Source organism: Callithrix jacchus, chromosome 8 (assembly GCF_049354715.1).
Source record: "Callithrix jacchus isolate 240 chromosome 8, calJac240_pri, whole genome shotgun sequence".
NCBI classification, from domain to species: domain Eukaryota; kingdom Metazoa; phylum Chordata; class Mammalia; order Primates; family Cebidae; genus Callithrix; species Callithrix jacchus.
In genome coordinates, this window is record NC_133509.1 from 98,173,747 (window position 1) to 98,199,998 (window position 26,252).

Here is a 26,252-nt window from a genome sequence, read left to right on the forward strand (position 1 = left end):
AGTGTTTCACTCACAACGTGTTACATTAGAGATGTTTATAAGACATATACATGAAGATGTATTGTATATACGAGACCAAAGTCTGAAAGGGTGAGGTGGAGATAGAAATGTGGGCACCTCAGCTGGGTGTGGTGGCATGCTCCTGTAATCCCAGCTACTTGGGAGGCTGACGTGAAAGGATGGCTTGAGCCCAGGGAGGTCAAAGCTGCAGTGAACTGCAACTGCACCATTACACTCCAGCCTGGGCAACAGAGTAAGACTGCCAACTCAAAAAAACAAAAAAAGAAGGCCGGGTGTAGTGGCTCACACCTGTAATCCCAGCACTTTGGGAGGCTAAGGTGAGCAGATCTCCTGGGGTCAGGAGATCGAAACCAGCCTAGCTAATATGGTGAAACACCACCTCTACTAAAATTACCAAAAAAAAAAAAAAAAAAAAAATGGCCAGGTGTGATGGTGCCTGCCTGTAATCCTAGCTACTTGGGAGGCTGAGGTAGGAGAACTGCTTGAACTCAGGAGGCAGAGGTTGCAGTGAGCCAAGATCATGCCATTGCACTCCAGCCTGGGCAAGAGAGTAAGACTATCTCAAAAAAAAAGAAAAAAGAAAAGAAAAGAAGAAAAAGGAAGGAAGGAAGGAAAGAGGGAGGGAGGGAGGGAGGGAGGGAGAGGGAGGGAGGAGGGGAGGGAGGGAGGGAAAGAAGACAGGCAGGCAAGCAAAAGAAATATTATATTTGTGGGGAAAAAAAGAAAGAAAAGAAATGTGGGCACTAACAATATATAAATGGTAATATATAAGTGGTCTTAAAGCCTACAGGACAGATGAACTCACCTATGGCAAGAGTGCAGAAAGTGAGGTAGAAGGAGCCTTGAAGAAACTCAACACTTACAAGTTGAGTAGAGGAGGAAGAGTCAGCAAAGAGAATGAGAAGAAACAGCCAGAGGCAGAAGGAAAACCTGAGCAGTATCACAGAAGCCAAAGATGAGTATGTTTCCACAAGGAAAATGTGGACAAGTGTCAAATGCTGCTGAGAGACATGTGACATGGAGGTGGCCCTGACGAGTAATTTCAGTGAAGCGATAATCAAGGCAGATCCACCCACACCTCCCCCTCCCTGCCCTATCTACATGACTTATCACTTCTTTGATTCTCTTTCTTGGGTCGTTCAGCATCTAGTCCTTCGTTCAGCATCTATTCCTTCCTTCGACAACTCTGTATCAAATTCAGACTTCCCTAGAGAAAGGTTCTGCTGGAAAACCATTTCACTCTCATCTCTGTTGGGTAGAACCTCTGGGCCACATTATGCCTTGCCTATAGATTGGATGGTCTTGGGTCACGTAGCCACCCAACCTGGTCACATGAGACCAGAACACACATACCACATGATATCTGTTAGAAAGGGGTGTCTGGATATAAAGGGACAGTCTAAGTCCTGGACTGTTTCTAATACACTTTACTAATATTTAAATCAAACACCAATGAACACTTTTAGCAATGAAAGTCTAAGGAAGCTTATAAATTCCAAGCAGTTTACTTTTTCTTAACTTGGGATGGGTACCCAGACGTTCAATATATCACTGTTTTTTATATCGCATAATTAATTTTAAAAAATTATTTGTAATCTCTCATTTAGATAATATATTGGAAGACTGACAATTTTTCGAGGAAAAACTACAATAGCAAAGAAAAACTGTTTATAGGTATGAAGTCACAACATTTAATACACTGAGTTAAAGATAAAAACTGCCTAGAAGTAGCTTTTAAAACTTTGATGATAAAATGTTGTGAAATGTCAAGAAAACATCGTTTTTTTAACAGCATGCATTCATTCCCTATTAAAAAGAAAAAAAAAAGTTTCCATCCAAAAAGATTCAGGCCCTATAATTTTAACCCACAGGAAAGCCAAGCTAAAACTAACAACATCCAAAGGGAAGTTTACAGTGGAAATTCTGACAAATGTTTAGCTACAGTGTCATGAACAGCACTGCTATTGTATGCATGTCTCTATATTCAAACTTGAATACACACATTCTTCATTTCAATTAATGGCCATAAAAATAGAGGATTATGATACTTCAGTCTTTCATTTGTCATTGATAAACCTAAACAATAAAAAAAGTAAAAGCATTAACACAAGCTGGAGTCAGAATATTCCACAAACAATGCCCTCACATTTGAAAGTAGGCAGAATACTCATTTACATCGTATACTGCTCAAGTTTTTGAAGCATTCTCAAAACGTATTACCACTTGTTTTTTTTTTCCTTTTTGCTTTTTGTTGTTGCTGCTGCTGTTGTTCTCACAGAAGGCACAACATGGATCAAAATGACTTATTTCATTTAATGTCCTAACAACCCAGTGAGCTAAGCTGGCTAGGTTTGATACTCACTTTGCAACTGAAGAACCCAAATTCACCAAAGATAAATGATTTGCTCCAAATGATACATATTTCAGTAACAGAGATTATATTCAAGTATATGTCTTATGTCTTATAGGCTACAAAAAAGACCCCTTCTCCCTTTATTAAAATACAAACTTAATAAAATATAAACTTTAGGATATATTAAATAATATTAAATTGTTTATATTATAAAATATAAAATAAACTTTTGGATATATTATTAATAACATCCTTTATATATTAATAATATAAACTATTACATATTCTTTAATAAGGATGTTATTAATAATATAAACTTTAGGTTTATATCATATAATATAAACATATGTTTCAATATGTGATATTGAATATATTCAATATTGATATATAATAAGTTTTAGTATATGATATTTGAACTGATTCAGCAGGGAACCTTATAAGGTTTATATTATATAGGTTTATATATTATATAATTTATATTATATAAAATATAAGTTATATATTATATAAGGTTTATATTATAATATATATAAGGTTCTATATATATTAAGGTTCCCTGCTGAATCAGTTCAAATATCACATAACATACTATGACTTCTTTTTTTTTTTTTTTCTTTTTTGAGTCGGAGTTTCGCTCTTGTTACCCAGGCTGGAGTGCAATGGCGCGATCTCGGCTCACCGCAACCTCTGCCTCCTGGGTTCAGGCAATTCTCCTGCCTCAGCCTCCCGACTAGCTGGGATTACAGGCACGTGCCACCATGCCCAGCTAATTTTTCGTATTTTTAGTAGAGACGGGGTTTCACCATGTTGACCAGGACGGTCTCGATATCTTGACCTCGTGATCCACCCGCCTCGGCCTCCCAAAGTGCTGGGATTACAGGCGTGAGCCACGGCGCCTGGCCCATACTATTACTTCTAAAGCAGACTCTACTATCTACCCAAGTAACAGTTACATTAATCAATCAATGATCAACAGTTCTTAGCCATTCAATGCCCTACTATATGGGTGTATTACCAGAAAGTCAATTTTGACAGTTCCTTATGTTGCTGTATTATTTTTCTTAATGAGGACACAGAACTCTCATACTGCTGGTGTCACTGTTATTCCATCTTGAGAATTTTAAATGCTTTCAGAACCATTAACAATTAGTAATCATAAAATAATCTAAAATTACTTATTCATGACATTCATAAATAAGATCATATATTTAACACAAAATAGTTGAAGAAGAAGCTACTTTACTATACCTGACTAGTGTCCACTAACAGCTGAAAAGAACGAACGATATGAATCACTGAGACTGTACAGTATTAGAGTTCTGTTTTATGACTTTACTACACACAAACACACACACACACACAATGAATCCAATACATCTCCATTTTTAAATGGTGATTTACAAGGACCAAATCTCCCCACCTCCCATTTAATTAATGAGCTGTTCTCACGAGTAGGCTTATGAAGGCCACAATGCCTACTAAATATTTGTATTACACCCATGTAGTATCAGCATCTGCATCATTTCATACAAAAGAAAACCACTGTCACTAAAAAATTAAGACAGTATATAATAACTACTATTACATGTACTTCATATCTGCCTCAGCCAAACTCAGTAGACCATCTAAAAGCAAATGCACAATGTAGTAATAGTAAATAATATAAATAACCACCATTTATTGAGTATTCAGTACATTCCAGGAACTGCCAACCTGCTTTAATGGCAACAACAGCAACAAAAATTGCAGCTAACATTTACTGAGCCAGGCAATGTTCTTTGTGGTTTAAAGAAATTATTTCACAACATCACACATTACAAATGGAGAATCTAAGATACACAGAGACTAAGTATTTCACCCAAAGTCACATTGTCAATTAGGAGAGGAGAGGGGAGGAGAGAAAAAAAAGCAGTAATGGAGAAAGGAGATGGGAAGGAGAAGGGAAGAGGGAATAAGAAAAAAGAGGGAGAAAAAAATTAGATACATTACCTACAAAACTTAACTGCCAAATAAATGCAAATACTCATTTTAAAGAAGATCCTTTCAAAGAAAACTGTAAGATAGCCATAAGGTTAAGGGTCTCCTATCTATACAATACAGGATCCTACTTAAAAAGCTTTTAATAAAAATGTACAGTGAAATGCTACCACTTCAGCAGCACATATACTAAAATTGGAATAATGCAGAGAAAATTAGCATGGCCCCTTTTAGAGAAAAAAATTTTTAATATATAATTTTTAAATGTACACTGAAATTACAAATCCAAAAATCCACATGAGAGAAATAATGAAGTCCAACTGCTAATGCTATTAAGCAAAACATGGACAAACAATTCAGCTGGAGGATCCTTCAAACATTGACTTGAGGCTGCTTTCCCACTTTAAACAGAGAAATAACAACAAAAATGACATGGCTTAAGTCAGTTAATACACCTGCTGAAACTACATATAAGGAAACCAAAGAAGGGAATATTGAATGAACATTTTTATGATGTAGACATCTATCCTGCAGAACTGAACACAGACTATTTTCAAACTCAGGATACATCAAATGACAACTTGTGGTCCTCTGCAACCTAACATCTAGCCTCTTTTTGAGAATAAAGAAGCTGAAACCCAAAAGTCACAATGAAACTTTTGGTTTCACAATTACAAGGATCTCAAAGAGCTTTTTAAAAATAAGAATTATATCTATCAATATTTACCACATTAAAATTAAAAATGGGAAAGTTGTTAACATTAATTCATTTCAATACAATTGTAAATAATTTTTAAAACTACATTTTCCTCAAAAGAATTAGTGAGAAAAATGGCACCATTTTACACTTACATACATCTCTTTAATGTCTCACTTAATAGAAAGCAACTGGATTCTCTAACCTACTTTTGCTTCAATTTCTTGCAACTGTACAAGTAATGTACATCCTGGAAAACACAGTATACTCACGAGAAAGGAAAAGGAAAGCTAAAAGTAATACTAAAAGTATTACTAACAGTGCTAAGTATTACTATAAAATTAGTTTTGACCTCACAGACCCCTGAAAAGGTTTCAGGAAACTTTGGGGATTCCCAAAGCATGCTTTGAGACCCACTGATCTAGGATATGAAATACATACAAGAATCTAGTTCCAATGCTGACTTACCCTGAGAGGAGATTAAATCACTTAACTTCTCCAGATGTCAATCTCCTTCTCAATAAAAAAATCATTGGCCAGGTCCGGTGGCTCACGCCTGTAATCCCAGCACTTTGACAGCCTGAGGCAGTCAGATCACTTGAGGCCAGGAGTTTGAGACCAGCTTGGCCAATATGGTAAAACCCCATCTTGTACTAAAAATACAAAAACAAAATTAGCAGAGCATGGTGGTGCACACCTGTTAGTCCCAGCTACTTGGGAGGCTGAGCCATGAGAAACGCTTTAACCCAGGGGAAGGAGGTTGCAGTAAACTGAGATCATGCCACTGCACTCCAGCATGGGCAACAGAGTGAGACTCTGTTAAACAAAAAGAAGAAAATGAGGGGAGGGGAGGGGAGGGGAAGGGAGGGGAGGGGAGGGGAGGGGAGGGGAGGGGAGGGGAGGGGAGGGGAGGGGAGGGGAGGGGAGGGGAAGGGAGGGGAGGGGAGGGGAGGGGAGGGGGAGGGGGAGGGGAATCATTAAGAACAATACCTGTCTCCTGTATTCCATCCTAAAACCACCAGCCTGAAATCTTGTCTGTGAGGGCACTGCAAATCCTGCTTTTTCAGCTTCCCTTTCAAAATCTTCCTTCTCTCACATTAAATGGAGAAACATACTGTTCACTGATCCCAAACCTTAGCACCGCTCACTTCCCTCCCTGTTACCAAAGGGTCAGTTTAACTGTTAAGAAAAAAACAACTAGAAAACAATTCTTTTGCAAATCTAGTAGTTTATCTGCTTTCAACAATACTGAAGGAGGATCTATCCAGTTGTCATCAAAAATAATTTTTGCTGATAGATTTTTGACACATAACTCAGAAACAGTTCAAAGGACTGAGAGATGCTGCAATAAGAGCACACTTCCCATTCCTATCTCTTACTTAGAATTCCTATCTCTTAATTAGAATTTGTCAGTGCTTTATTACAGTAAAGGAATAGAATTGGCTGGGCACGGTGGCTCACCTGTAATCCCAGCACTTTGGGAGGCCAAGGCAGGTGAATCACCTGAAGAGTTCAAGACCAGCCTGGCCAACATGGCAAAACCCTGTCTCTACTAAAATTACAAAAATTTGCCCTGTCTCTACTAAAGATACGAAAAATTAGCTGGGCATGGTGGCACATGCCTGTAATCCCAGCTACTCAGGAGGCTGAGGCAGAAGAATTGCCTGAACCCAGGAGGCGGAGGTTGTGGTGAGCCGAGATCGCGCCATTGCACTCCAGCCTGGGTAACAAGAGCGAAACTCCGTCTCAAAAAAAAAAAAAAATTTGCCAGGCGTGGTAGTGCACACTACAATCCTAGCTACTAGGAAGGCTGAGGCAGGAGAACTGCTTGAACCCAGGGAGCAGAGGGTGCAGTGAGCTGAGTGCATGTCACTGCCCTCCAGTCTTGGTGATAGACTGAGACTCTATCTCAAAAAAAAAAAGAATTGATGCTAAATCCCCATTCTGGAAATAACCAATATTCACCCTGTATGAAGAGCTCATTTCTTTAAAAAAAGAAAAAAAAAAACACAATCTTATTATTTCCAATAACTATTTAATATTTTTAACAATCATTTATTAAAATATAATGCCTTTATGTTTGAATTATGTGATAATGGCAATGATAAGTTCTGCTTACTTCTGAATTGAATAAACATTTATAGCCTCATGGTCACAAGACAGTCTAACTTTTTTATTTTAAAATAATATATTTTTAAAGTATGAGAAGTATGAGGGTTATCAGTAAGACTTTCGACTCTAAAAATATTTTTTATTCTGACAAAATTCTGAAGTGAGTAAAATGGAAATACAACTTCAACCAGCAAATAAAGAATTCATTCAATTTTTTAGAAGATGATCGTAGGAAATAAATTGCTGTCCGTAAATACCATTAAATACACATATAAGAGTAATGAAACAGTTTAATTATCAAATGTCAACATTTTTAAACCTCCCAGTCAATATTAATATCAATAAAATTACATGCTACAAATGTAAATATTTAGGAAAAAACTTTTCAGAATCGATACAAAAAATACATTGTTTTACAAAATTCTTTCAAGCCTATGTGAGCAAAAATGTTTGAAAACTGTTGCCATGAAGGCCAGGCACAGTGACTCATGTCTGTAATCCCAGCACCTTGGGAGGCGGAGGCAGGCAGATCACCTGAGGTCAAGAGTTTGACGGAGGCGGGCAGATCACCTGAGGTCAGGAGTTTGAGACCAGCTTGGCCAATATGGTAAAACCCCATCTCTACTAAAAATACAAAATTCCTCAGGTGAGGTGGCATGTACCTGTAATCTCAACTACTCAGGAAGCTAAGGCAGGAAAATTGTTTGAACCTGGGAAGCAGAGGTTGGAGGGAGCCAAGATCACACCACCACAGTCCAGCCTGGGTGGCAGAGTGAAATTCCATCTCAAAAACAAACAAACGAACAAACAAACAAGCAAAGCACTGTTGACGTGGGTTATGTGTGGTTTTAGACTCTATTGGGATGGTATTCTGAAAACATGACCTTTGGTAAAATGTTTATTTATTTAGTTGTTGGGTTTTGGTTTACACAAGAAAGGAAGGTAATATGAGAAGGCATGAAACACATCTGGCTCACTGGGACACCTGAAACTAATAAACAGAGTAAATCAGATTGTTAACAAACCCTTTTATCTGAATGCATAAAAATCCTAAAAAGTGTTTAATTATATTTACTTTTTTTTTTTGAGACGGAGTTTTGCTCTTGTTACCCAGGCTGGAGTGCAATGGCGCGATCTCAGCTCACTGCAACCTCTGCCTCCTGGGTTCAGCCAATTGTCCTGCCTCAGCCTCCTGAGTAGCTGGGATTACAGGCACGCACCACCATGCCCAGCTAATTTTTTGTATTTTTAGTAGAGACGGGGGTTTCACCATGTTGACCAGGATGGTCTCGATCTCTTGACCTCGTGATCCACCCGCCTCGGCCTTCCAAAGTGCTGGGATTACAGGCTTGAGCCACCACGCCCGGCCTATATTTACTTTTAAGCATCAAAACAGGGCATAATCACTGACACTCCCTATAAAATCTAACAGAATAAACTGTTCATCATCAGTTTAATTTACCCAATGCCTACTGTGAGTTGGGCTCTGGACATACAAGTATACATTCCTTCAATAAACAATTCTGAGCATTTTATAGGCACTGTTCTAGGTACCAACAATACTGCAGTGAACAAAAGTTACAAAGATCTCTGTTCTGTCGGAGTTTATGCTCTACAGGATGCATAGATAATAAACATTACAAATTAGAACATTAGACAGGCTGGGCCCAGTGGCTCACACTTGCAATCCTAGCACTTTGGGAGGCCGAGGCAGGCAGATTGCTTGAGCCAAAAGTTCAAGACCAGCCTGGGCAACATAGCAAGACCTCATCTAAAATTTTTAAATATAAATTTAAAAAAATTTAAAACACCATACAGTATGTTCAAAGGGGACAAATACAAGAGAGAAAATAAGCAGAACCAGGAAAGGAACATGGCGGAGGGGGGGGGTCACAATTTTAAACAGAATGTGCTCACAGACATAAAGAAGACAGATATTTGCCTAATTATGACATCAGTGTGGTAAATACTATAGGAGATTAAGGCTCTCAGTGGGAATGAGGAGGAGGGACCTAATTCTCCCTCAAAGAGGTAGTGATTGATATCTGAGCCAGCTCTTGAGAGGGCAAAATGAAGTTGGCCAGAATCACAAATGGAAGACGGGCTCTCCCAGCTGAGAGAATTGCCCATGCAGAGAGGCCACAGAGAGGTGCAAGTGCACAGCGCACTCACGACAGGCAGCTCCCCGTGAACCTGGAGGAGGTAGGAGGCCGCCACTAGAGAGAAGCTGGGCAGGGTCGGATCAGACAGCTTTTGTTTTCTTCCGTGGGGGCCAAGGGAGCACACTACCAGCTCCGGCAGGCAGCTCTGTGAAATGTGGGTCCATGGAGGCCAGGCTAGAGGCAGACACTCCTATTGACACTCCCACAATAGGAAGAAAGGAAAGAGCAGAGCCGAGACGGGGGAAGGAGAGAGCACCTAGAAACAGAAAGATACAGGGCCCAAAGCAATGAAGCTCAGGTCACAAGGGAGATAATAGGACCACTCCTTAAAGGGAGGAAACCTGTGAAAGGACCGAGGAGTAGCTAGAAATACAAGTCTGGGCTGGAGAAAATTCTAGCGTGGAGATACAGACTGAAAAATCTCAGAGGGGAAACTGAAGGCATCAGAATGGATATGATCCCTCTCTCTCATACACACACACAAACATACACACTCACATACACACAGAATCATAACAAGTACAAAGAGCACCAAGGACTTCTAAGCATTTTCTTTTTCAGAAAGAACTTGCTCACAGGAACACTATTTTTTTTATCTGTCTTAAGCATGCACTGTGTTAAGCAAGCACCCACAAATATCCAAAAGCAAAAAACCAGCTTCTTAAGAATGAGGCAATGACAAGAACGAGGCTATTACAGATAACTTTTGGAACCACAAGAAACAAAATTATAATTCAAACCAAAAAGAAGTATTCTGAACCTACTCAAAAGACTGGGAAAGTCAGAGACACAGTAAGTTCTAAGTCTTGGCCAAGTATATTTTCAAAGTCCTTCACAATTTCCTCAAGCTAGTAAAAGATACAGGAAGGTTTAAAAACACTATCGGGGCACCACAAAGTTTGATTTTTATGGCCTAATATTTTAGTAATTCACAATAAAAACACATAAACCAGTAATACCTTTTAAATGTACAGGAATCCTGAGCAGCAAAGAACTAGCCACAAAAAACTCAACAGGTTCGCTCATCTTTCCTGAGTTTGCACTTTCAACAATACTTACGTGTTAAGAAGCAATGCAACAGCACTCTTATTTTAAAATTAAATAGCTTTTCAGCATTTTAAGAAAAGAAAAATAAACACCTCTGAAGCAATTAATATATTAAACTCAACAGTCATTTCTTTCAATGGCTTTTTTACTTGTATTGTTTTCACAAAAGTAAATGTTCTAACCAATGAAACATCAATTTCTTTTCTAGAATTTTAGCCTGTTATCTAATTCACAAAAGAACAGGTACTGCTACACTCTTAAAAAAAAAAAAAAGGCACACTGGCAACAATCCGGATTAAGAAATGTGAATGCCCTCTTCCATTTTATTTATTTTAGAGACAGAGGTCTTGATATGTTGCTCTGCAGGCAGGTCTCTAACTCTTGGCCTCAAGCAATTTTCCTGCCTCAGCCTCAGGAGTAACTGGGACTACAGGCACTAAGCCATGGATTTTTTTTAAGGTAGAGAAAAATAAAAGTCTACAAGTGTTTTCACTTTAGTAATTCATAAGAATTAACACTATTGTCTTTGTCACTGTACATATAATTGTACATTTACTGACACCAAACTTTTTTTTTTTTGAGACTGAGTCTCGCTCTGCCGCCCAAGCTGGAGGAGTGCAGTGGTGCAATCTCTGCTCACTGTAACCTCCCCTTCCCGGGTTTAAGTGATTCTCCTGCCTCGACCTCCAAGTAGCTGGGATTACAGGAGTGCACTACCACAACCACCTAATTTTCATATTTTTAGTAGAGACTGGGTTTCACTATGTTGGCCAGGCTGGTCTCGAACTCCTGATCTCAGGTGATCCGCCCACCTCAGCCTCCCAAAGTGCTGGGATTATAAGCATGTGCCACTGTGGCTGGCCAACAATACACGTTTTTGATGGATAAGTCCCCTAAAGCCATTTCCTCTACAAAAAAAAAAAAAAATGTACCCTAATCACATTTTAAAGTTCTTGGTCCTCTTTTCTCAATTCCCACTTCTCTCCTCCCCTCCCCTGATTTCTCCTCCCCACATCCCACCCACCTTTCTTTCCCCATTACACACACACAGAGATCCTTCAAACATTTCTACCAGGGAGCAATTTTTTTCATGGTGCTCACAAGTAGAAACATTTGCTCAAATGATAAGTTCCCTAACAAATCCCAAAAGAAACACTTTTTCCTGGTATAAGTTACACACATATTCATATATAAATATATATTATATACATAGGCCAGTATTCTTATTTTGAAATATATACTAAATTATATACACACTAGATATAAAATCCCATCACAAGTATTTATCAACATCATCATTTGGGTTATACCGGAATATAAAGCTGCAAAACACATGTGGTCCATAGTACTCCACCGCTTCCCACTCTCCCATTTCCTTCCCTATCCTGGTTCCTGCTTTTCTGCCTCCTTTTTCCCCACCATTCCACAAAAACTCTAAGCACCAGTCTGTGGCTCAGCTGACCCCATGTCTAACCCCTGGTCTGTTCAAATGCCCCTTTCCCCTCCAGCCTCTCTCTCCACCCATCCTTAGAGGGTTCTCTCAAATGTCACTTCTTTCATGAAGACTTTTCTGGCTGATTCCTTGAACCTGATGTGATCTCTCCCTTCCTTTGAGCTGCAGGGGCTCCTCACTCAACAGCTCTCTTACTGCACTTAATTTGACTGCATGATGCAATCATATCTGCTCTCTTGGAATTATATATGATTATATTTGCATCTCTGTATTACCTATGAGACCAGCACATAACATAACATGAATACAGCTGAACTGTCTCAAACCTACATGCCTCTGTAACAAATAATGTATTTTCAATACAGCTGCCCATGAACCCACACCTATACCCAGGCCCTCCAACAAGAATATTTCCTACCTTAGGAAGAATCTGAGGAAGTTATTTGTCAAGAAAAGGAACACAAAACTAGTATCCTAGTATTTTAACACATTGCCTCAGTTTCCGTAATGTCATATTACTTGAAAGTGAAAATAAACATTAGCTCAAGTTGTGAAGACATTTTAAAATAAGAGAAATGTGATATTGTACAGTAGAAAATCAGATTTGGAATTAAAACTATTATCATATCCTGCCTCTCTTAAATTCCTCTGGTCATTTTCTCCAAGGCTCCTAAACATTGCTGCTAGTAACAGCACCAGATGTTTTGCTTCTTGGGCTTAGTAGTTTGGAGAAGAGAAGATTGAGAATAGTTAAAAAAAAAAAAAAAGGAAGTGAAAAATGTGGATAAACGGATCGGATCAGTGCCAACGATGCAGGCATTCTGACATCAATCCACTGATTTCTGAAAAGCATTCAGAGACTGCTAGATTAGCCTGAGAGGTATATCTATGTTTTGAGGGTCTTAACGAATTTGTAATTTTAGTCCTTTCTACATAAATTAGGGCTTCACCTTTCAAAACATCTTTAAACCCAGTAATAATCTCGACAGCACATGATCTATGTATTTACTCTGTCAACGAACACTTCCTCTTATTTCCATAACTCAACAACACTTAACTTCAGGATTCCATCCTCGCACTGATCATCTCAACACAATCACTTTTTCGTAATTTTCCTCTCAGATTCAGTCCAAATATTCTTTGCTCAGACGATTCCAACTGCTTTATTACAGTACCATCAAGGTTTTAGTAACTTCCTCTTCTTTATTTGTCTTTCACATGGTCTCAACTACTTCCTTATATTCTCTCTCATGTCTCCAAAATACTAAATGACATCAAATAAGACACAAAACAGGGAGGCACCTTTTACATTATACTGTATTGCAGAAATATTTTATTTCTATTATTTGCTCTCATGTTTTTGCTTCTTTCCACTCTCATCTCACCCCCACACCTACTTAGCTTCCAAATGCTTTCCTGCTAAAGGACACTGCTTGCACTTAGCAGGCATTTAATAAATATTCATTCAGTGAATGATTTTTTTTCACCTGTGTATTAATAAGAATCACCTGTCAAAGAGCAAAGTTTTTTTTTTTTTTTGAGACAGGGTCTTGCTGTGTTGCCCAGGCTACAGTGTAGTGGTGCAATCATTGCTCACTACAGCCTCAAACTCCTGCGTCCAAGCAATCCTCCCACCTCAGCCTCCTGAGTAGCTAAGACTAGAGGTGCACATCACCAAGCCAACCTAACTTTTGCTTTATTCTTTTTGTAGAGACAGAGTCTTGCTATGTTGCCCAGACTAGTCTCAAACCCCTGAGCTCAAGCAATCTTCCCACTTCGGCCTTCCAAAGTGCTGAGATTACAGGTGTGAGCCACTGCACCCAGGTATGTAATGATTTTAGGAGAATATCCTAAACTCTCTAATTCCTTCTTTAAAACATTCCCAAAAAAGGGCCAGGCATGGTGGCTCACATCTGTAATCCCAGTACTTTGGGAGGCTGACGCGGGCAGATTACCTGAGGTCCGGAGTTCGAGACCAGTCTGGCCAACATGGAAAAACCCTGTCTCTACTAAAAATACAAAAGTGGCACACACCTGTAGTCCCAGCTACTCGGGAGAATGAGGCAAGGGAATTGCTTGAACCCAGGAGATCAAGATAATCCTGGCCAACATGGTGAAACCCTGTCTCTACTAAAAATACAAAAATCAGCCAGGTGTGGTGATGCACACCTGTAGTCCCAGCTACTGGGGAGGCTGAAGCAGGAGAATCACTTGAACCCAGGAGGCAGAGGTTGCGGTGAGCTGAGATCGCACCACTGCACTCCAGCCTGGGGACAGAGCAAGACTCTATCTCAAAATAAATAAATAAATAAACAGCTGAAGTAAGCAACTATAAACATACATACTTTTTTCCTTAAATTTTATGTATATGTTAATATATTAATGCCTATGTCTGAATGACCTCTAGCTAGTAAGTAGTAAAATTCTTGCAGAGTAGAAGAACTAGACCAAATAAAAACGTGCTATACAATACAGCAGCCACTAGTCACATATAACTACTGAACACTTGAAATATGATTAGTCCTACCTATTCAATAAATGGTGCTGGGGAAACTGGCTAACCACATGCAGAATGAAACTCGACCCCTATACCTTTCACCAAACACAAAATTTAACTCTAGATCAAATAAAGACTTCAATGTAAGATCTCAAAACTATCAAAATTCTAGAAGAAAACCTAGGAAATACCATTCTACAAAGAAATAAAAAGTTGACAAGTGGAACCTAATTAAACTAAAGCACATCTGCATACCAAAAGAAGCTATCAACAGAGTAAACAACCTATAGAATGGGAGAAAATATCTGTGAACTGTGCATCTGACCAAGGACTAATATCCAAAATCTAGAAGAAACTCAAATAAATCAACAACTCCACTAAAAAGTGGGCAGAAGACATGAACAGATACTTCTCAAAAGAGGACATACAAGCAGTCAACAACCCTATGAAAAAAATGCTCAATATACTAAACATCAGGGAAATGCAAATCAAAATCACAACGAGATAACATCGCACACTAGTCAAAATGGCTATTAAAGAGTCAAAAAATAACATGTTGGCAAGGTTGGAGAAAAAGGAACTTCGGTCATATACTGTTGATGGAATTGTAAATTAGTTCAGCCTCTTTGGAGATATATCCAAGAACTAAAAACAGAATTACCATTTGACCCAGTATTACTGGGTATATACCCAAAGAAAAATAAATGGTTGTTCAACGAAAAAGACACCTGCATGCTCATGTTTATCACAGCACTATTCACAATAGGAAAGACATGGAATCAACCTTCAACAGTGCACTGGATTAAAAAAAAAAAATGTGGAACATATACACCATGGAATACTATGTAGCATAAGAAAGAATGAAATTATGTCCTTTGCAGCAACATGAATGCAGCTGGAGGTCATTATCTTAACTGAATTAACACAGGAACAGAAAGCCAAATACCACTTATTTTCACTTTTAAGTAGGAGCTAAACATTGGGTACACATGAACAAAGACATGAACAATAGACACTGGGGACTTCAAAAGGGGGAAGCCAGGCAGCAAGGGTTGAAAAACTACCCATTGGATACTATGTTCACTATCATCTGGATAACAAGTTCGATTCAAGTCCAAACCTTAGCATAGACTGATATAATCATGTAACAAACTTGTATGTGGACTCCTTGAATCTATAACTTAAAAAAAAAAAAAAAACCCAGTGCAGTGGCTCACACCTGTAATCCCAGCACTCTGGGAGGCCGAGGTGGGTGGATCACTAGGTCAAGAGATCGAGACCACCCTGGCCAACATGGTGAAACCCTACCTCTACTAAAAATACAATAATTAACCGGGAGTGGTGGCGTGCACCTTTAGTCCCAGCTACTCAGGAGGCTGAAGCAGGAAAATGGCTTGAACCTGAGATGTGGGGGTTGCAGTGAACCAAGATCGCGCCCCTGTACTCCAGCCTGGTAGCAGATCAAGACTCCACCTCAAAAAAAAAAGAAATACGACTAGTCCTTATTTGAGATACGCTGTAAATATAAAATATACACGAGACTTCAAAAACATAGTGTGAAAAAAGAATCTAAAAATAGCTCATTATTATATTGGTTACCTGTTGAAATGATAATATTTTAGATATTCTGAGTTAAAGAAAGTATATTATTAAAATTAATTTCAGGCTGGGCACAGTGGCTCACGTCTATAATCCCAGCACTTTGGGATGCCAAGGTGGGCAGATCACCTGAGCTCAGGAGTTCAACACCAGCCTGGCCAACATGGTAAAACCGCATCTCTACTAAAAATACAAAAATTAGCCAGCCATGGTGGTACGTGCCTGTAGTCCCAGCTACTCAGGAGGCTGAGGGAGGAGAATCACTTAAACCTGGAAGGCAGAGGTTGCAGTGAGCCAAGATCGCACCACTGCACTCCAGTCTGGGCAACAAGAGCAAAATTCCACCTCAAAAAAATAAGTAATTAAATAAAATTAAATTAATTTCTTCTGTTTCTTTTTCCTTTTTAAAAATCTGGCTACTAGAAAATTTAAAATTACATATATGGCCCACGTTTGTGGTCTGTATCATATTTTTATTGGGGAGCACTAAAGTAAGACAATAAAGAAAATAAAGGGACAAAGAAACACATCAAAAGACAAAGGGGAAAACTTTCCATTCCCTAGGCCCTGGAAGAGCCCAGACACTTTCTACTCTGTGTTCACAAAAGAAACCTAATCATTCTCTTTTCTTCAATCACCTGACCTACAGCTTACTACCTCTGAACAAGAATTACAGGTTTATCTTAAAGGCACACGGGTTTTTTACACCTTTCTATATACTTAATATGCTTAGCCTAAACCTAAATTGTCATGATAAAGAAAGAAAAAATAATAATGCTTTATTTTCTAATGGGAGAGCTTCCTTTTTCAAAAGGAGACTTGCTTCATGAGACTTTCTGCCCCACACAGCTCTTCTTTCCAGTTAAGGACTCAGAAATTCCTGTTTCGCTCTTATATGATGGTTGACAATGTAAAAAATGAAACCAAATATAAAGGTGCCCTTTAGAAAGACTTCAGCTAAACAGGCAATATTCCATGTTAGTATGGCTCTGAGGCCTCTTACAAAGAGTTTTAAAGGGCCATAACAGGTTTAAATTAACCCCATGGAAAGAATCTGACATTTTAAAAGGATCTGATGACTCAAAACATTCTTTTGGAATCTCCCAGCCTCTTCACTGGAAATGCACTCAGGACAGTCATACCAGTTGGGTTTCTTGTATGATAGCCCAGATCAAGTACAAACTTGAAATGTCGAATAAGAAGAGTGATCCTAGGCTCTCCTTGATTATCAACTGCTTTGTTTTTGTTTGTTGGGTTTTCTGGTTTTGTTTTTGCTTGGAAAAGATGGTAGCATGAGTGTGTTTTACTTTTGCATTTATGTGGAAAGGGGTACTTAACAGCAAAACAATGACAGCCAAGTCTTCCAGTCCAGAAATTACCAGGAGCCTTATCAGAACCAGACAATGCGTCTTTAGACAACTTTTATAGCCTCATGGAAGATACCAGGCTTCACTTTGCCAAGCGCTACTACATTGGCCTGCCTGACCTTACCGCTGAGCAAAACATGAAAAAGCTAGAAACAGCAACACAAAGTCCAGAGCAGCCAGCCACTCTAGGGAAGGAATTCTTATCTACTAAAGGACAGTGTGGCTTGTCGCCATAAGAAATGGGGTAGAATCAGTTTAAGCAAATGAATCATCGGATGGTTGTATGACAGAGCACCATAACTCCTTTGTGTAAAACAGGGTTTCTCTAGATAACTCTTTTGTGGTTTTATGGGTTGTTTTGGAGTGTGTGTGTGTGTGTGTGTGTGTGTGTGTGTGTGTCTTGAGACAGGGCCACACTCTGTCACCCAGGCTGGAGTACAGTGGTGCGAACATAGCTCAATGTAACTCCAAACTCCTGGGCTCAAGTGATCCTCCTGCCTCAGCCTCCTGTGTAGCTGGGACTACGGGCACTCGCCACCAAGTCAGGCTAACCAGATGACTATTGTGAGCAGCGCTTCTGTGAACTGTAGGATATTTAGCAGCATCCCTGGCCCGTCTACCACTAGATGCCAGTAGCAACTCCTTACTCTTGCCCGCTTCATTCTGCATTCAAGTGTCAAAACCAGGTCTCTCCAGACACTGCCAGAATACCCTGTCTGCGTGTGAGGGTTGGGGATAGGGGGGAGGGAGTGGGAAGAACCCCTAGGTGAGAATCATTGGTAGAGAGCAAAAGCACCTGAAAACAGTTGCAACAGCAGCTAAACAGAGGCTGCTTACACTGTATCCAATGTGACAAACTATACGCAAGCAATTAGTTTTGCACATGTGGCAAGACATTTCTGACAAAATTTCTGATATTACCAAACATGAAGGATAACAAGATAATGAAGTACTCTAGGAATATTAAACAGGTGAGCTTCAAATGACACAGGATTCTTAAATCACTGTGAAAGTGATACTATCTGCCTCACTAATTAATTTAGTTTGTAAACTTTCAAAAATCAGATTAACCAGTAATGGTGTCAACTATTCAGATGATGTTCCAACTCCTAAAGTCAGAATACTTGTTCTTTTCAAAATTATAGTTTTCAATTTTAACTGTTTAAACTGTAGGAAGAAGGTATTCTCAGATACTCTGCTAGATGTTAAATGCAACATGTAAAGCAATTCAGCAGCACCTACCAAGGTTTTTTTTTTTTTTGAGACGGAGTTTCCCTCTTCTTACCCCGGCTGGAGTGCAATGGCGCGATCTCGGCTCACCACAACCTCCGCCTCCTGGGTTCAGGCAATTCTCCTGCCTCAGGCTCCTGAGTAGCTGGGATTACAGGCACACGCCACTATGCCCAGCTAATTTTTTGTATTTTTAGTAGAGACGGGGTTTCACCATGTTGACCAGGATGGTCTTGATCTCTTGACCTCGTGATCCACCCGCCTCAGCCTCCAAAAGTGCTGGGATTACAGGCGTGAGCCACCGCACCCGGCCACGTTTTTATTTCTTACCCAGAATTCCACTTTTAAGAATTCATCCTACAGACATACTCCCCTATGTGAACAGAGATATGTCTTAAGTAGTTCCCCATCAATGTTGTTTACAACAGCAGTACAATTAAAATATGCCAAATGTTATCAATAAGAAAGTGGCCTTAAGTAACTTACTACTTATTCATACTTTGGAAGACTATACAGCTTTTTTTTTCGAGATGCAGTCTCACTCTGCTGCCCAGGCTGGAGTGCAATGGTACGATCTCAGCTCACTACAACCTCCACCCTCTGGGTTCAAGCAATTCTCCTGTCTCAGCCACCTGAGTAGCTGTGATTACAGACATGCATCACCAAATCCGGTTAACTTTTTGTAGTTTTTAGTAGAGGTGGGGTCTCACCAGGTTGGCTAGCCTGGTTTCAAACTCCTGATTTCAGGTGATCTGCCCGCTTCAGCCTCCCAAAGTGCTGGGATTATAGACATGAGCTGTACAGCCATTAAAAAAAAAAAAAAAAAAAAAAGACAAACTTTTCAGCAGGAAATGAAATATTCACAGATGCCGAGATGGTAGCTCATGCCTATAATCCCCAGCATTTTGGGAGGCGGAGGTGGATAGATCACTTGAGCTCACCAGTTGAAGACATGCCTGGATAACATGACAAGACCCCATCTTTATAAAAAATACAAAAATTAGCCAAGCATGGTGGTGCAAGCCTGTAGTTCTAGCTACTTGGGAGGCTAGGGTGGGAAGATGACTTGAGCCCAGGGGTTGGAGGCTAAAGTGAGCCAAGATCACGGCCACTGTATTCCACCCTCAGGCGTGGTGGCTCACGCCTGTAATCTCAGCATTTTGGGAGGCCAAGGCAGGCGGATCAGTGGATTTCAGAAGTTTAAAACCAGCCTGGCTAACATAGTGAAACCCCATCTCTACTAAAAATACAAAAATTAGCTGGCCCAGTGGCATGCACCAGTAATCCCAGCTACTCGGGAGGCTGAGGCAGGAAAATCACTTGAACCCAGGAAGAGGCAGTTGCAATGAGCCAAGATCACGCCACTGCACTTCACCCGGTGCAACAGACAGCGATTCTATCTCAAAGAAAAAAGATTCATAGAAATATATATAGTGAGAGAGAAAGAATATGGGACTATTTTTATAAAAATAAACAAGGCTGGCCAGGCATGATGGTTCATACCTGTAATCCCAGCACTTTGGGAGGCTGAGGTAGGCAGATCACTTGAGGTCAGGAGTTCACAACCAGCCTGACCAACATGGTAAAACCCCATCTCTACTAAAAATAAAAATTAAAAAATTAGCCCCACATGGTGGTGTGTGCCTATAGTTCCAGATACTTAGGAGGCTGGAGTGGGAGGATGGCTTCAGCCCAGAGGGTAGAGGCTGCAGTGAGCCAAGATCATACCACTGCACTCCAGCCTGAGCAATAGAGCCAGACCTTATCTCAAAAAAAAAAAAAAAGCTGTACATGGTAGCTCATGCCTATAATCCGAGCATTTTGGGAGACCGAGGCAAGCAAGTCACTGGAGATCAGAAGTTTAAGACTAGCCTGGCTAACATGGTGAAACCTTGTCTCTACTAAAAATACAAAAATTAGCTGGTCCGGTGGCAGGCATCTGCAATCCCAGCAACTTGGGAGGCTGAGGCGGGAGAACTGCTTGAACCCAGGAGGTTGCAGTGAGCCAAGATCGTACCACTGCACTCCAGCCTGTGCAACAGAGCAAGCTTCTGTCTCAAAAATTCATAGAAATATAATGAGAGAGAAAGAGTAGAGTACTATTTTTATAAAAATAAACAGCTCTGGCCACGCAATATGGTGAAACCCCATCTCTACTAAAAATACAAAAAATTAGCTGGGCATGGTGGTATATGCCTGTAGTCCCAGCTACTCGGGAGGCTGAGACAGAAGAATCACTTGAACCTGGCAGACAGAGTTTGCAGTGAGCCAAGATCATGCCACTGCACTCCAGCCTGGACCACAGAGTGAGATTCTATCTCAAAAAATAAAAAAAAAAAAAGAGTGACCCACTTAAGGCTTAATTAAAGTTGCCTAAACCAACCTCAAAGAGTTAAGAAACCTCACCCAGCTCCCCTCTTGAACCATAACCGATCAATAACTAAGAACATATACAGAGGGAAACAGTTCAATTTAGAACATTTAGCTTTGATAAATGTTTATTGTTTGATAAATGTTTATTGTTTAATTAACATTTAATTTATAGTTTAATTTAGCAGAATCTCATCACATGCAGTCAAATTTAAATGATTCTGATTTTCCTTTTCAATTTATTGATCTGTGTAATCAAAACTAATAGATATGATTTTTCTTCTCCAACTTAAATCTTAAAAGAATGAGCAAAGAAGCCAAATGCCTGAAAGACTAACAGAACAATTAATAAAAATTAAAATCTCAATTCTAGATTTGGGATAACAAACTATTTTATCTGGATACACAGTTAAAACAAAAAAAAAAGTAGTTTTCCAAGAATTTTTCTGGTTCTAAAATACACAGGCAGAGACACACTTCAAATCAAAATGTCAGGCAATCACCATAATAGCTATGGCCTTTAAACCACCCCAGTACCCTTCCCCCTGCCCACAGCTCCAGCCAGTTTAACTGCTTTTAAATGGAACATTCTAAATTGCTAAAAATAAACTATCTCTATTTCCTCCTACTTCAGTTTTCCCATTTTCTGATGACATTTTCACCTTTATCCAGGCAGTTATGATCGCAAACATACAATATCTATATAATATCATTTCTAACTGTTTTATAAAGAGATATATAAATGTGTATTTCCTTTCCCTTCGAAAAACAATATGGCAAAAGAACTTTGAAGTTCTCTAGCCAGTTAGAACCCTGGATCTGAAGACTGGCTCTGTGGGATTTCATAAAACTTGGCTCCCCATCAAAAGGCCACAATTATTTTTTCTTGACTACAGACATCATCTCTGGATTAACCACATCTCTTCCATCTCCAAAGGTAACTAACAAAATACAGAGTAACCAAATGAGTATAAAAACACATGAACCTGGCCAGGCGCAGTGGCTCACCCCTGTAATCCCAGCACTTTTTGAGGCCGAGGTGGCTAGATCACTTGAGGTCAGCAGTTTGAGACCAGTCTGGCCAACATGGTAAAACCCCATCTCTACAAGAAATACAAAAATTAGCTGGGCGTGGTGGCACATTCCAGGAGGCTGGGATAACTCAGGAGACTGAGGCAATAGAATCGTTTGAACCCGGCAGGCAGAGATTGCAGTGAGCCAAGATTAAGCCACTGCACTCCAGCCTGGGTGACAGGGCAAAACTGTCTCAAAACAAAAAACACATCAACCTGCTCAAGGTTTATGCAGAAAGTGGAAAGGTAAATCAATGATGGATGCAAGGTGTCATATAACATCCTCCTCTAATGGCCAGAAACATACTCACGTTAGTGGTATTACCTGGTATCGCACTTCTCTTCTGTTCAATATTTCTATTATGAATATCAACAAATCTCATTTTCTCATTCACTTAAATATAATACATTTGGTATTATATTAAGTGGTGAACTTCTGGCAATAACTGAATTTAGCTTCTACAGCTTATGTCTTATTTTGAGCATGTCAATTCAGCCAACAAACTAACCATCTTATCAGAAATGAACTTAATATCTCTGCTTTATAATTTAGAGAGATTTTTTAGATAGTATCAACCAAGTCTTGAAAGATTTTTTAAATGTTTGTTGTTTTTGTCTTAAGATCCAATGTCCTAAATCTGTTAAAAAGACAGTGTGGTTTTTATTAAGTGAAAAAGTAAAGGTTGCTTAAATTCTCTAAGTTCTACTTACAAAAGAGCCTACGTAATACATGCATGCTTTTAAACAAATGTATACTATCAGGTGGCCTCTCTGACCATTTCACTAATTTCTTAACATCTTTTTCGTTTCTTTTTCAGTCTATATCATGCTTTGCTTGACATAGTTTTAGAAAAGAATGTTTTTCAAGCTTTGTGTTATGAACCTTTGGAAAGTTTTTAAAGTGTCTTGGATCTTCATTAATATCGCTAAAGAAAATACAGTAACAAAACATTTTTATGAATTCAGGAAGTGCTTTTAAATACTTTTTTTTTTGTTTTTGAGACAGGGTCTCACTCTGTCACCCAGGTTGGAGTGAGGTGGCACAAAGATGGTTTACTGCAGCCTTGACTTCCCCAGGCTCAAGGAATCCTCCCACCTTGGCCTGGCAAAGTGCTAGAATCACAGGCATGAACAACTCCATCTAGCCTTAAATAAATCTTCGTTAGTCACAAATCCCTATATTCATCTGAAAAACACCAGTACAAATCAGTCTGCAGAGAGGGGTTCATTTGGATAATTAAATCCCTTATAACAACTTCATATACCCCTCCAGCATTCATGGCCCAAAATTAGAAAGCACTGGCAGAGACTATGAAATATAAAACTGCCTAGTTACAGGCAGAATGGCTCTTTAAAGTAAATATTAGGAATCGTAAGTGAAAATTTATGGTGTGTCAGGTACCAATGTTTTTCCCCTAAAAAGCTGTATTTCCAAATTTAAAATCAAAATTAGTCATTAAAATCATTTATATATAGGCATTTGCTTCACCACAGGCAATTTTTAAGAAATGCAGCTACTCATAAAAAGCCCCCAGGACGCACTGGAACACTGAACATGCCAGCTTCCATTTCCACCACCAAAGAAGGAAGTTGGTTTTGGTTTGAGCTCTACTACCCAACCAGAGCATCTGTAACTAAAACCTTAATACAATTTTGAAGGTATCACAGGTCAGAGCTGCCTGAAAGAGAGACAAATATATACAATAGCAGAAACGTAAAAATACAAATCATAAAATAGCCACCTCACTGTGAAACTAGAAGGGCTATGGTAGTAATAAGGATGAGAAAAAGAGCAGCAAAAACACAGATTTAGAGATTTCTCTAAATTAATCAATATTTGGTAGTATCTTGTTATTATGGGCATGGTGGCTTACACTTGTAATCCCAACACTGTGGGAGGCAGAGATGGGCAGATCACCTGAGGTCAGGAGTTTGAGACCATCCTGGCCAACATGGCAAAACCCATCTCTACTAAAAATACAAAAATTAGCCAGGCGCCCCAGCTACTTGTGAGGCTGAGGCAAGGGAATCACTTGGACCAGGAGGCAGAGGTTGCAGTGAGCTAAGATTGTGCCACTGCACTTCAGCCTGGGAGACAGACTGAGACTCTGTCTCAGAAAAAAAAAAAAAAAGAAGAAGAAGAAGAAGAAATAATCCAAAGAATTTCTGCTCTAGATAAGCCCTAAGAGACCATCTATTCTAATCCAATTGCCTCATTTTACAGATGAGGAAACTGGCCCAAAGAACTTACGTGGCTTGCTCCAGGTCATTCAGCTAACTGGTAGAAGTCCTGATCCCAGATCTTCCGGTTCCTAGCCTAATATCTCCTGTTTTTTGCCTGGTTATTTCACAATCCCTCTGCCATGTCCTAATCTGGATTTGATCCATTTTTTATGTTGAAAATTATTTTGACAACGTATAACCATTGCAAACAGATATTTCTCAAGCTTCATTTAACTATCCTGCAGATCACTCAAATTAAACCTCAGCAGTTTTCCCATCTATAGAGGGGGTGGTGCTGGGTATGTTTTGAGCACTATGAATTTTTCTTACAAGAACATATTGTCTCTTCTTGGATCTTGAAAGTCTATGAGAAACAAATGTGTTTTTAAAAAATTAGTTTCAAAAGCAACTTTTCAAAATGAAATTCACTTTAAGGAAAGCAAAACTTGGTTTTCAGAAACTAACGCTCTAGTTTATTTTGACTTCAACTAAATCAGATGGGCACATCACCTGTCATTCAAATAAATACACCAAGGTACCAAACGAAGATACATACTTACAATGCCAAATGCTGCAGTTCTTTTTATCAACTAAGTCTTTTAACATGAAATAGTTTACACTGACTAAATTCTAAACTCAGAATTTAGGACAAAAATACTAAAACGGATATGAATAATTGTTATATACTTGTATGGCTAACTGGTAATGACACAGAAATAATAAAACACCAATATGGAAGACTATAAATGAACCAATTAGAAATATAACAGATTTGTATTTATATAGGTGAGCACAGCAGGCTTTGGGAGGCCACAGCAGGAGGATCTCTTGAGGCCAAGAGTTTGAGACAATAGAGGAACATAAATAAGCAATACAGCAAGACTGCCATCTCTACAAAACAATTTAAAAATTGGCCAGGTGTGGTGGTACATTTGTGGTCCCAACTACTCCGGAGGCAGGAGTATCTCTTGAGCCTGGGATTTTAAGACTGCAGTGAGCTATGATCGTACCACACATGATCAGCCTGGTTAACAGAGTGAGGACCCATCTCTTAAAAAAAAAAAAAGAAAAAAGAAAGAAAAACTATGACATCCTAGTGTAATAGCAGCTAAAATTTACAGCATACAAACTGGAGCCACGTGCTTTCCACATGTTAACTCATTTAATTCTTACAACCCTACATCTACATACTTTTATTATCTCCCACCTTACAAATCAGGAAACCAAGGCAGAGACAAATTAAATGAGAAGTCCACAGTCAGACACTTGTAAGAGGGAGAGCCAGGATTTACAACTATGCACTACAGCTCTATAGTCTGCATAGAAAATGTTAACACAATATAATGATGGTGGAAATATTACATGAAATGTCCAGAACGGGCAAATCCAGAGATACATAAAGTAGATTAGTGGCTGCCTGCAGCTGGGGAGAAAACTTAGTGCTATGAGGAGTGACTGCTAATGGATACAGAATTTCATTCTGAGGTGATAAAAATGTTCCAAAAATAGACTGTGGTGATGGTTATACAACTCTGTGAACATACTAAAAACTAATGAATTGCACACTTTACATGAGTGAACTGTATAGTACGTGAATTATGTCTCAATAAAGCTGTTCAAGAATATGGTGGTGAGATATATTCAAAACTGAACCATACTCAGCAATAAAAAACAATGGAAAAGATAGTCACTAGTATTAGGGGAAGCAGTCTGAGTTCTCTATTTTTGCTGCTTTAAGTCTAAAATTATTTCCAAATGAAAGTTATTGCTTTGCTTTTTTTTTTTTTGAGATAGTCTCACTCTGTCGCCCTGGCTGGAGTCCAGCGGCATGATCTCAGCTCACTACAGCCTCTACCTCCTTGGGTTCAAGTGATTCTCCTGCCTCAGCCTCCCAAGTAGCCTGGATTACAGGCCTATGCCCCCACACCCTGCTAATTTTTATATTTTTAGTTGAGACAGGGTTTCACCATATTGGCCAGGCTATCTCAAATTCTTGGCCTCCACCCACCTTGGTCTCCCAAAATGCTGGGATTACAGACATGCGCCACCGCACCCAGCTGAAAGTTGTTTT

General features: G+C 39.3%; 1 protein-coding gene and 1 non-coding gene across 5 annotated transcripts in view; one reads left to right on the plus strand and one right to left on the minus strand.

Moving 5' to 3' along the window:
* PPP2R5E (protein phosphatase 2 regulatory subunit B'epsilon) overlaps positions 1-26,252 on the minus strand; it is a 165,833-nt gene that overhangs the window by 99,110 nt on the left and 40,471 nt on the right. The gene's annotated exons all lie outside the window — the stretch shown is intronic.
* On the plus strand, positions 4,515-4,623 carry LOC118145308 (U6 spliceosomal RNA). The gene has a single exon (XR_004730432.1). It is a non-coding gene; the product is annotated as a U6 spliceosomal RNA (small nuclear RNA).